The sequence below is a fragment of the Anabrus simplex genome, chromosome 1 (genome assembly GCF_040414725.1).
Source record: "Anabrus simplex isolate iqAnaSimp1 chromosome 1, ASM4041472v1, whole genome shotgun sequence".
Classification (NCBI taxonomy): domain Eukaryota; kingdom Metazoa; phylum Arthropoda; class Insecta; order Orthoptera; family Tettigoniidae; genus Anabrus; species Anabrus simplex.
Window position 1 is genome coordinate 602374782 of NC_090265.1, and position 13912 is coordinate 602388693.

The following is a 13912-nucleotide window of genomic DNA, read 5'->3' on the forward strand; positions in this document are numbered from 1 at the left end:
ATGAACCATGACACACCCACAAAACAGATAGTCGAATTCTATGGAAACATGAGTAAAGCAAAAATAGACGCTATGAAATGGGCGGGTGAAATAAAAAATAGAATAAACCCCACCATTCATTACGAAATCATTCAAAACAGGGAGATCTTTAGATCCAAAATTCACATAGGGCAAGTTGACCAAGAGGACAAAACAGAGAAAATGACCAGGAAAACCTGAACCAAAGAAAGAAAATAAGACCACAGCAAAGAAATATGGGCTCGAAGGAAGGCAAACAAATGCTTCTAATTAGTTTGTTTAGTCTTAGATGTGCTTATTCGCAACTAGTAATTAGACAGAGCGAGTTGGCTACGCGGTTTGTCACTTAGCCGTCAGCTTCCACTGGGTTTCAACCCCACTGTCAGCAGCCCTGAAAATGGTTTTCTGCGGTTTCCCATTTTCACACCAGGCTTAATTAATACGTATAAATGTATTTTTATGTTCCACTAACTACTTTTACGGCATTCGGAGACACTGAGGTATTGGCTTTTCTTATCCCGCCGGAGTTCTTTTGTGTGTCGAAACGAGGTGAAATGGCGGATGTGATCACCTTCAGATACCACCGGACTGAGCCTGGATCGAAGCTGTCAACTTGTCCTTCCCAGTCCTAGCTCTGTCTTATCTCATCACCGCCATAAGACCTGTATGAGTCGGTGCGATTTAAAAGAAATAGCAAACAAAAGAATCTCTAATAATGTGCAGTGTGATTAGTGCAGTGGCTGAGCTGCTGGCTTTCCACCCCAGTAGTCGGGGTTCCAATCAAACCCGGGTTGGATTATCACTTGAATAGTCACGTGGTGTCGGGAAGGGCATCCGGAAAAAAATCAAGATGGTCTGGGTTGCTCCAGTGACCCTAGAAATGTCTGGGATAATTAAATAAATAATAATCATAATTCATACCGGAAAGACAGGAAAGCAATGGGAGAAGGAAAATCATGTTAATAATATAATAATGCGATATAATAATAATAATAATAATAATAATAATAATAATAATAATAATAATAATAATAATAGAAGTAGTAGTTTAACCTCCTTTCGATTGTTATATATCTTAAGAGGCAGTGGGGTGTCTGTATTTTATCCCGCAGGAATCTTTTTGACGTTCTAGAAGTCAATGACAGTGTTGCCACGTCTGAACACCCTTATATCACTGACCTGTCATCTAGCCCGCTTCCTTGAGAGCATAACAACGACTAACTGACTGCGCCACTGAGGTGGACAAAAGGATACACTGTCTTGAAAGGTGGTGTATAATTTTGTGAAGCGTTTTGAAAGATCGTTGTAGTTGGCCATGGCCTTGATGTGACGGAGGATAAGTCACCTGTCCGGCACATGAAATGTCACAGGACAGTAGCAGGCATCCTTGCATCTCAAGAGAAGTAATAAACAAAGACTGCTGTCCGCTCAACATGAGACTTGACGCTTCGAGTTGTGTTCATCTCTGTTGCTTGTCGATGTCGTGACTGCGGTGTTGGCAGCTTCTCAGCCCGATATTACAACATCTGCCAAGTAGTGATGGCAACTTAAGTTCAGTTTTCTAGTTCTTCTGAGATACAGTAGAATACCACTTGCTGTTCCGTGCAAAATTCCCATTCCTTTCCTTTTTCTGCTCTCTGTAACTCTCCTAGTAGAGTAATGGCTCAGAAACTTTTTCACCTAGTGTCCCCCTTTGCTAGGTTTGTAAATCCCATGCCCTCTCCCCTCCATACCGTTGTTAACATGGATAGGCTTTTGATGACGTTAAAAGGATAAAATATGCCCTAATGTAACAAAAAATCACAGATACCTTCAGGAAACGGTGATTACAATTTTATGGTCACTTGTATAGAATGCATAATAACGGGCTCACAACGATATCAGTGAAGACCTAAATGAAATTGGTATTAATGAAGAAACCATAATGCATTTCAGAACCTTAATTCACAAACACATATTTTCTGTAAATCCCACCCGACTAAATACAGGAGGTACTGACCAATGTAAAAAGGAACACAGTCAGAGGATGAAGAGATACTGGGAAGAAAAAAAAAAGAAAAAAAAGTGCTAATAAGTTCAAACGTGCTCCTTAGTGGGGCATAACGAATAAAAACAAACCGAAAAATTAATTTTATGATCTAAATTAGTTTAAAAAAGCTCTGAAACTTCGTTATTTGATGATGTAACTAAGTTCTCCAGACTGTCGAACACTGAATATAACACCTAAACCCTATAACAAATCTGTAAAAACACATTATTAAACATTATTAAATAAAGAATAAAAACACATTATTAAACATTATTAAACAAAGAATAAGAACACATTATTAAACATTATTAAACAAAGAATAAAAAACATTATTAAACAAAGAATAAAAACACATTATGAAATCAAGAATAAAACACTCTGTTAAGCAAAATGACATGTTTCGTTCTTGAAAGAAAATCATCAGGTTCTATCAAATCAGACTTTTTATTTTTTAAACAAACTTTGTTATGTGGGCGAGTAGTTAGGACTGTCATACTCATAACTGAATGCAATTACCAAAATAGAGGACTCTCCATTACGTAATCAGGGGCTGTCTGACTGAGGTAATAAAGGCGTGATCGGTTCACCCGGAATGACGTGGGATCGATTCCCCGCCAGGAAGTCGAAATATTTTTAAGAAACAAGATTTCCACTTCTGGATGTACACATGGCCCTGAGGGTCTCTCAGGCTACACCAAAAATGAGTACCAGTTTAATTCCTGGAGGGAAAGGTAACAACTCTATTCTACCAAGTGCCGAGGTTGCTTTTCATTTTCACTTACTGAGATGCAGTATACAAGAAACAGTTTTTGTAAGTTTACAAAACTGTATATCTGACAAATGTCGGCTAGCAGAGCCTCGTACTTAAAAAAATCTTGTCTCCCTTAAGTGAAACAATAGGAAAATACTCAATATCGCTGATCACTGCTCTCCAGATAGAACATTGGGTATGGGGCGCATCGTTATGAATCTTTACTGAAGGGACAGTTGGACTGGTCCATTACATAGGTGTAGAAGTTAAAACGGAAATATTAAATGTGTAGAAGAAAACGTTTAAAATGTGTACATAGGTATTTGGCCTAATGGCAAATATGAAATATCAATGGAAATTAAAAAAAGGGAACAAAATTATGACTTCAACGAGAATTTCTAAAAACAATTATTAAACTAAAATTTTCGCAGAATAAAACAAAATAACGGAAAAACGCTCTTAAGAGAGAAGAATGCAAAAAGAAATAAAAAATCTTAACAAATACAGTATGTCTTAGAATGCCGGTACTCCATTTGTCATAAAATGTGTACAGCAGATGTGTTTCCGTGATGCCAGCAAGTGATGAAATTTCATCAAAATTTTAACCCTGTTTATCACTACTGTTCTGATTCTGTGGCATGTTGTATCGATTACCTAGTTCTAATACCACGTGCCTAACATTGCTCCTCCTATCCATTATTTTCCTTAAGCCTGGTAACGCCTCCCTGTTGCATATATATTCAGAACTATTTTCATTTTCATTTTCCTATGCTTGTCTGTAAAGGAAAATTAACATTAGATAGTGTAGGAGTATGTAAGTACGTCATGCAAACATACATTCCTACAGTACGGTACGGTAAGGTTCATTTTCCATTACACACACACATAGGAAAATGAACACAACCAAAATTGTTTCTGATGGACTGCATATCCATTGTCAGATACGCGGTAAAACTTGATCATCGATATTCATTTTTATGGTCTCTTTTTACTAACTTAAGTTATACTAAATATATTTCTAGCTGTAGGTTGGTAGGGCTTTTATTGGCCAAATAAATGCACGTTGTACTGTACTTTATCATTAAGTCATATTTGACCAGAAAACGGTATCAAAGCATAATTTTGATCATGTTATGATAGTTTTAGCCTTTCTCAAAGTATTACTGAAATGTTTTATGCCAATAATTACAGCTGATTTTGTTTTTGTTTGGTCAGCTTGGATTTCTGTTCCTTAGAAATATTATCTGATTAAATGACGTTTGAAGATAACAGCTTTCGTTAGCAGTAAGTTATCAGAATAGAAAGGACAATACAGTATTAGGAACGTAACCAGTTTTCTGGTCCAAGCAAATTTTAGACAGTATTTAATTTCTTTAGGGTAATATTTAAAAAACGCATCCGGCTTTTTGGCTTAATGGTCAGCGTCGAGGCCTTGGGTTCGCTGGGTCTCGGGTTCGATTCCAGGCTGGGCTGGGCATTTCAATCTCGTCTGCTTAATTCCTGTAATGTATACGTGGACAGCTGCCCATGTTACAAAGAAAGAGTACTGTACTGTATAGTATTCTTAAAAGCAAGTGAGAACATAAAATTTACGATATTGTATTATACGACAGCATGTACACATACATATATTGACTTACTTGACTTAATTCCTTTGTGTCCGAAGAAATTTGAGTCTTAAAGTTACTACATGATGCCCCATATTAATCGCAATGAGAAGCTCGAATATATTTTTTATCTCAGAGAGGCGACACGAGGCAAGAAGGTCACGCTATGAGATGTGACGTCACCCGCACGTGTCTAAGATGGACGGACAGAGAATAAAGTGTTGGTTAAATAAAAATATTTATTGAAAGGAATGAGCAGTGAACGTACTGTAATGAGTGTCCTGTAGTTATCTGTGAGACAATTGGTCTTTAGTAATACAGATTTGGGATTGCTAAGCAGTTTCCTAGAGAATTTCATGAGAGACGCGCGTGTCTATTCAACCTACGCGACGTCGTCAGAATATAGGGCCTGTCAAACGAGGTCATTTAACTAGTCAATTTGGCACGAGATACAGTAATTTCAAATGTTCATGAACAATGTCACTAGCAATTTAGCAAGTACTTGGTTACGGTAAATACTGCTTTAAATACTTTTCCACAAGGTCTCCAAATGTACGCAAATTTCTTGGCGGCAAGGAAATAATACCTAAGAGAGGGGATGGTAACTATAAATAAGGGGGTGCGCCATCTTGAAATCACCCAACATTGAATCATTGGAGCTCATGAGAGAAGGTTATATTGTTGAGTAAATCGATCGGCGAGTAATAGAGACTAAGTCCAGCAGAAACTTAGATTTTGGCCGATGTGGCTGGGGTATTGTCTCCAAGTGGAGATAGCTTTTGTTCATTACAGTATTAATCATATGTAAAGACGCCCATCTTAAAATGCCGAAGTAGTATTTGTGAAATTCAAATAATATTGTGCCGTAAAAGAAAAAAAAATGTATTTCGTGTGCGGGCGACAGTCCAAACAGTCGTGTTCGGTCCGCGAAATTATCGAGTGAAGGGTATTTCTTCTTTTCGTGCCTTTATTTCAGGAAATATATATTGACTTACTTGACTTAATTCCTTTCACTCTTTTGCAGAGCATAGGGTTTCGACAAAGCAGCGCCAGCGTATCCTATTTTGAGCCAGGGTCTTGAGTTCTCCAAAAGTCTTCCCTTCATCTTTTGCCTCTTCCATCACACTGCGTCTCCATGACTTCCTGGGTCTACCTCTCTTCCGTTGTCCTTGGGGGTTCCAAAACAGAGCCTTTCTCTCCACTGCATCCTGCTGCTTCCGCACTGTGTGGCCGATCCATTTCCACTTCCTCCGCTTTATTTGTATGCCAATGGGCTCTTCTTCTGTTTGTTTCCAAAGATCTTCGTTTGAAATTAGTTTTGGCCAGAAAATACATTTAATTCTCCTTAAGCATCTGTTTATGAATACCTATAGTTTATGAGTAATTTCTGAGGTAACTTTCCAGGTTTCACAACTATATAACTACTGTTTTTATATTTGTTCAGAAAATGCGAAGTTTGGTTTTCATTGATATTTCTCTGGTCCTCCATATCGAATAGAGGTGTATGAATGCTGCATTTGCTTTGTGGATTCTCGTTTTGACATCGGAAGCTGGTCCTCCATCCTGCGCAACCACACTGCCAAGATATGTAAACTCTTCGACTACTTTAATGTCTTCATCACTGACTGTAAATTTCCGTTTGCTCTTCAAGTTGATATTCATTGCTTTTGTTTTCTGGGCATTTATCCTGAGGCCCACTGCTCCCACCTCTTTCTCCATATCCTGTATCTTTCCCTCCATATCAGTATGTTTTTGAGTCAGTCACCGGTATATTCCAAAGCCTCCAATCTGTCACCCAATCCCCATTAGATGCCTATTTGCCTTCCCTCCGTAACTTTCCTCATGACGTCATCCAGAACAAGGAGAAAGATAGCTGGAGATAGGACACACCCCTGTTGCACACCAGAGTTTATGGAGAAAGGCTCCGAAAGCTTCCCTTCATGGATTGCACGTGAAGTCGTTGTAAGTCTCTTTGATGATTTTGCTGATTTTAGTTGGTACGCCGTACTTCTGTAGCGTTCTCCACAGGGCGTTCCTTTTCACTGAATCAAAAGCCTTCTCGAAGTCCACAAACAGAAGATATAGGCCAGAATTGTATTCATTAAACTGTTCAATAATAATTCGTAGAGTGTTTATTTGGTCTATGCATGAGCGGTTATTCCTGAAACCTGCTTGTTCATTGCGCACTTGGTTTTCTATCCTTACTTTTATCCTGTTCAGGATCACCCGTGACATCATTTTACAGGGAATCGAGAGCAAGGTGATACCTCTCCATTTATGACAGTTGGTCATGCCACCTTTTTTTGGTAATTTCACAAGGAGCCCTTCTCTCCATTCCTTTGGCATTCTTTCCTTATTCCAAATTTTTGTGAACTGTGGATGGAACAGATCGGCTGTCATATCGGGGTATACAGTTAGAAGCTCAGGTGCTACATTATCCACTCCTGGGGCCTTCACATTTTTTATTTGGATGATCGCTATTTCATTTCTTGAGGGTGGTTCAGTGTTGATACCATCAGTTTCACAATCTTCGTTCACCTCTACCATTTGTCTATCTTTCTCTACATTTTCTCTGTTCAACACCTCCATGAAATGTTCTCGCCATCTATTCAACTTATCTTCATCACTAGTGAGCATATCTCCTTGTTTGTTCTTGATGGGTCTACTTTGTTTAAATTTCTTCTTGGCAAGTTTCCCACTGATGTCATGCAATCCTTTCATATTTCCATATTTTGCTGCAGTCTCCGCTAATTCATCAAGGTCTGATACCTATTTTTCCGGTCTGATTTCGCACTCTTCTTAACTTCCTGATCTTTAGCATGATATGCCGCTTGGAGTTCAACCTTCTGGGTTCGTGTCCTGCAATTATTCCACTTTAGTTTCAGCTCCCTACGTTGTTCAATACATTCCCAAGTATTTGATGTCATCCAATTTTCCCTCCTGATGTTCTTGAAGCCAAATACCTCCTCTGATGTGTCTGTCAAAGTGGTTTTAACGTTCTTCCAGTATTCTTCAACATCATATTCATCTAACTGTAGTGCTGTAAACCTGTTACTGAGGACAAGCTCGAACTGTTCCTTACTTCTATCATCATCTAGCTTTACAACATCAAACCTTTTCGTTTGTTGCTCAAATCGCCTCTGTGCAGTTGCAATCTTAATTCGGATGTTGGCAGTCACTAAATGGTGGTCGCTGCCTATATCTGCATCTCATAGATTTCTGACATCCAAACGAGACCTTCTGCTAATTGCCAGGTGATCAATCTGGTTTTGAATTCGCTGGTCTGGTGAAATCCAAGTCACTTTATGGCATTCTTTTTGAGGGAATAGGGTTCCGCTGATAACAACATTGCTCGCGCAGAAGTCTACCAAAAGTTCTCCATTCTCATGCCTAGTACCAATTCCATGTTGCCCCATTACTTGTTGAAGACCCAGATTTTCAGAACCCACTTTGGCATTGAAGTCTCCCATAACCATCACAATGTCCCTTTTGTTTATTGCCTGAATGGTACTCTGTAGTTCTGAATAAAACTTAACCTTATCATCTGCTTCCGCTTCTTCTGTAGGTGCGTAGCATTGGACAATCGAAACATTCCTGATCTTTTCCTTGAACCTTGCAGTGGTAATCCTTGATGAGATGGGCTTCCAATCCATCAGACTGTTCTTTGATCTCTTGTTTAAAAGAAATCCCACTCCTTCCTGATGTGGGTCGTCTTCATTTGGCTTACCAGAGTAGAGGAATGTTTGTCCACTCAAAGTTCTTAACTCTTCAAATGTATTCCACCTTACTTCACTAACTCCTAAGATATCCAGTCTGTACCTCTCTGCCTCGGTAGCAAGTTGTGTCAGTTTCCTAGTTTTATACATTGTTCTGACGTTCCAAAATCCAATTTTCATGTCCTGTTTTAAGCCAAAGGTCATCGTCTTAGGATCCGTCCGGCTGCTTTTCTTAGTTTCTTTAATAAATTAGTTTTAAGCGACTGCGAGTTATTAGCCCACATTTGCCGAGTGCCATGGTGGGGCTGCCACCTTTAAGCCTTTACACTTGCTCCCACCTCAGATGTTACGGGTGAAAAGGTTGCCAAGTGTTAATAATTGCTAGTGTTAGATTAAACTTATGGTGTGATGTCATGAAACAAGATATAATACTGGAAATAAGTGATATGTACATTTTTCCAGCTGCACGATATCAAGCGACGATAAACATTATAAAATGTAATTACGTCAGAATTTGAGTAGTGACTTATTAAAGAAACCATTCGTCCGCGGAGATAGAATTTGTTGTTAATTGGGATTTATAAAAATCATGCCAATTTATTAAATTATTAAACTCAATGGAAACCGTATTTGTGAAATAACTTAAAGCCAAGTGATTAACTTGAAGATATATTCTGGAAATCTTAGTTTATATTGCTGGGAAAGTTAAATTATTAACGTAACGCTTAAGGGGACATGTCCGATTGAAATGGATTTTACTGCCTCAAAGTATTGTGAGCATTGTTGTTGTTGTATTATTTGACTTGGATTGATTGAGCATTAAATGTGCTGGGATCAGTAAAGTGGAAATATTAGTCATCAACACATGTAACTTAATTGTGTTTAGCCTTCAGCTTTGAAACTTGGATGGTCCTGGGGTCATCAACATCAGTAACTTAGATTAAGGCCATATGACATTACAGCATCATCCAAAATAACTTTAAAAAGTAAATTAGAAGGTTAGATGTCGGTCCATGACATAGTCGCAGGTCACATCGATTCAGTTAAGGGTCCATGCCGTACACCCACTGTGTGGCACATACCGATTGGACTGCCTTAATTATACCAGAAGTCCAGAGTTCGTGTTACGAAGGCTGGACCATCACGAATCATTATGATGGTACATGTAGTCTCACATAGAAGCCGAATTTAAGGATTTCCAGTCTTTCCTTTCTTTAATTAATTGAGAAAGTCAAAGCCTCTCAAACCAGTATACTTCTCCTCTGCGTTGTAATTATTGTTGCGTTGATTGGACAAGATAAGTTTAAATTATAATGATGATTTCTGAATTTTCCTCATTAATTCTTAAATAAAACCCAAATTTTCTAGAGTTGATCTTTCATTCAAGTAGATAGATTAGATATACTGAAACCCGCCTTTTACCTCAGCAAGTGACGAAGAACCCGTAACGACCCAAGAGACATGCTAATTGCTGATAGGTAAGGAAGGTAGGTATCCATTATGGACCACCAAGTGTTCAATATCTCGAATCACCTCGGGAGCTGAATTTTATTCCGAGTTGTCGAAATTTTGAGATGCATTCAATTTCCGCCTTCGAGGATTGAACGTAATCGAATCACGTGTAACTACGTGTTGATCCTGTAATAAATGTTATTTAACGATATAAAAACAAATTCGACGTATTTTATCATTTTAATGACAACACACATTATAGCAATCCGTTGAAGACAGATTACATACAGTAGAGGAACACAAACATGACTCCGTTAACACCATGGGAAAAATCCGTTAGTTTCTTCTGGTTTTTACTCTTAAGCTTCTTTACTTCCACCTAGTTTTAAACAACAGTTAATGCTGTAAAAACATTTACATACGACTGACTCTCTATCTAGGAATATCCACAGCACTTAATGCCTGGTATACTGACGATATACAAGAGGGTTAGTGCAACCCCAACTGCCTACGGTCAGTGCACCAAGGGTGGACAGGTAGCCACTATGTAAACAGACCGAGGTGTGATGGGAATATATACTGTAGTACGGGAAGGAACAATAACACGCAACCATTAAATGCTGTGTTGCACAGTGAATGATGTAAAAATCGAGTTACAGAATATTTTCAGCTTCTATAGAGGAAATGGTTCCTTCGAGAAATGGAGAAATTCATGTAATCGAACTTCGAGTTACAGGGAAATAAATACACGTGAATAATAGAAGAGACGGCAGGAATTGAAATAATTAATTATTTCGATATACTGAAAATTCGAGTAATGGAGGTTCGAGATATCGAGGTTCGGCTGTAATTCCAAGTAAAATGCAGCCTTAATGAACTAGTCAGTTTTTATTATTCCTTGAAGTACACTACTGTACATCACAAAATCTCCTCACTTAGGAAAAACTTCCTTAATACAATACATGTTTACTTCATGGCCATTTTGGATTTGACCAGGTTTGACCGGAACCAAAGATGGTCAGATTAAATGAATACTGCACACAGCTTGTTTCCTCGACTGTCTTATTACGAGTAGTACATCAATTATTCTGGTTGAGAACATCTTGGAATCTTCCTTTCCCAGACTACTTTTAAGTTGCGATACCAATCATGTCAACTTAATTTCACATCATCATTTAAAGAGTCAAATAAGGAGGGTGGCAATATGTATGGGATGTGGCCTAGTTACATTATGAGGAATAAGTGTATACACCACACTACATTTGACTTACAGTGATTAACGTATGCAGTTGAAAAGTGCTTGAAATATACCTAGACAATGGTCAAGACTCGAGTTAGACAAATGGTCAATTTACAGAACAAATTATTCGTATAAACTAATGGAGATTTGCTTGTTCCAAGAAAATGTGATCAATGTCAGCAGGGGGTCATATTATAGAGGTGGTCAACTTGACAGGTTTTACTCTACTGACATTTCTACTCAATATGTTTAACCCCTCGCGTTGTCCTAGTGGCAGTACATTGAAATATATCTTACTGGTCAGGAAAGTGGGGCAAAACGGGGTCTTTAATGTTTGGACCTGGTTATTTGTCATCAAATAATCTAAAAGTATTATTCTATTGCATATATGCATTTATTACACTGTCATAAAGTACAAAATATGTCTAGAACGAACATCTAGCCATTTCAACTCTTAAAATAAATACATTATCAAAAAGTGTCTTTTGCCCCCTGCTGCCCCTTATGTGGAGCAAAATGGGGTACGTTTATCTTTTATGAGTTCAATATCAAATATACCTTACAAGAAAAGGCAAATTGAATACACAGTTCTATTCACATAATGCACATATTTGTGTGGCATCCTCGTCCTCTGTGTTAACACCTGCACATGAATTATGGGCCCATTTCTTGCATAGATCCATTCACAACAGCTTGAACGGCTTCATTCATGGATACACTGCACCACTGTTGCCTTTCCGTCTTCCTTTTATATGTTCTTACCATTCCTAAACATAGAACCGAAAGTAAAATGTGATCAAAGACGAAGTGGGGCAGAACGGGGTGCTACCCCATTATGCCCCACCCTATTTTGCCCCACTAGCACATTTTTAGAGTTATGAGATCTAGACAGCAAAAGTAATTAAAATATTTTAAGTAATATAATGGAATAAGAAGCTCATAAGGCACACTTCCAAATAATAATATAACGTGTTATCTGAATGTATATCATTTCTACTTACTCGAGCTGAAAGAATGCTGACCAGTTGCAAAGCAATGGCAGAATACTAGACAGTGGCCAAAATAGCACAGACACACGCAAGGAATGGTGGTGAACTGCCATGTGGTAGCAGGTAGCCACGTGATGTCAATGTTCTGAAAGATTCCGACAGATTTCACCACTTACTGTGGAGATACGAGCTATACCCCGTTCTGCCCTGCTACCCAATCTTGCCCCACCTTCCCCTATGTCTTTCAATAAATCAAAATCAAATTGATAACTATTAACTTATTTTAATCTACTGAATTACTTTGGAGAGTTACCTATATGGAATATGGAGGTGAAAAGTGTAGGATTCAGTGCATCGAGAGGGGGCATAATGGCTCAGAGACTATGGAACTAACTACCACGAATGAAATGATTTCTCTAGAGCATGATGAGATACGGCCTCATTGTTAAAAGAGCCTTCTATAGCTTTTCATGGCCATACATTAATACATCACATCGCAGCCTGAACGGTTGCTAGGTAACATCGAGTTACACATTTTGTATCGCTAATTTGATATGACTCCAGCCATAAGACATATTAATGCCAAAATAAATTACCCTTTTAAAATTTAACGATTGATTTTAATAGAGATATTACTACACCTTGTATACGGTAGTTAATTATTATCCTCTTCACTTAGTGGATCATTCTTTTACATATTATCATTTTCTCACCTTCTGCTAAGTCATTTCATCCATTTTTTACTACTTTAATAGTGGAGTTGAGTCCAAGAACTTGACGCAGACATCGTTTCAGGAACTGTAAGCCTAGGAATTGTAGTTGGAGGCAGGCACATAAGCCATCTTCGATACGCAGACGACACTTTGATAATAATAAAAATCACCACGAACTATCATGCAGTGGATACACGAAAATAGCAGTGTATGGACTTCAAATCAACATGAAGATCAGAGGGATGATTATAAGCGTCCTAACAACACCCTGCCTGACATCGCGAGGGATGGTAACTACGAAGTATTAAACTTAATTCTTAGAAATAATTTATTATAAGGTTCCACCTAATCGATGTTTTTTAGTCGCAATTAAATAGTCGTGCTTAATTATGTCATGTTTACTTGCGAATAGTAGATATGAAGTATTGAATAGCTAATGTCAATACAGAACTGAACAATGAAATCGACGAAGTAGTAGATGTGTTGTCTCTAACACCGGGGATTGCGAACCTGAAGTCCGCAGGCACGTCGCGCTGGTTATGAAGTCGACAGCAAAGCTTATTCGCATATAAAAAGACATCTCCATCACTCTAACGACGAAACTTATGCTTTTTCCAATTGCCATCTATGCAACAGAGAGCTGGACCTTAAAGATGACAGATCACTGCAGGATTGGCTGTTTGGAAATGTGGCGCTACAGAAGAATATTGCGAATATTCTGGACGGCACGCCGAACGAACTGAAGCAACTCGGTACGAAAATGAGGGTGTCGACAGTTGTCAAACAACGACAGTTCACGTACTTCGGTCACATTGTCAGAAGGTCCAGTGCACTGGAGAAGACGGAAGGGAAAGTCGTCTGTCGAAGGCCCAGAGGACGTGCTCCATTGAGACGGGTGGATCAACTCAAGAGCCTAACTGGAGATAACTTGCAAGAAACAATTTGCCACGCACAAGGCAGATAAACGTGGAGACAGGTCATCAAAGGGATAGCTTCATTATGCCATTATATCCTTACTGAGGGTTAAGAATAAAGCACGCCGCATACCTGTGAAATGTGATTGAATCGTGGGATTCTCAGAATTTCTTGAACTGACCACATTAGCAATGCCACTGTTCTGGAAAGAGTCGGAAAGTAGAGAGGGAGTCTTTTGACGGTAAAATCTTGTAAACTGGAGTATTTAGTGCAGGAAAAGGCACAAATATGCTTTACTACAATCGATTCTCAAGAAAAAGAAGATCGAAATAGAGGACCTGGAAAAAGAAGAATTTCTTGGTGGAAGAACTTGAGAACATGGGTTCAATACAAGTTTGGACTTCTTAGATCAGTTACGGATGAAGGATGAGTTGTTATGCTGATTGCCAACATCTGAAATGGATAGGCAACGCTAGAAGGAA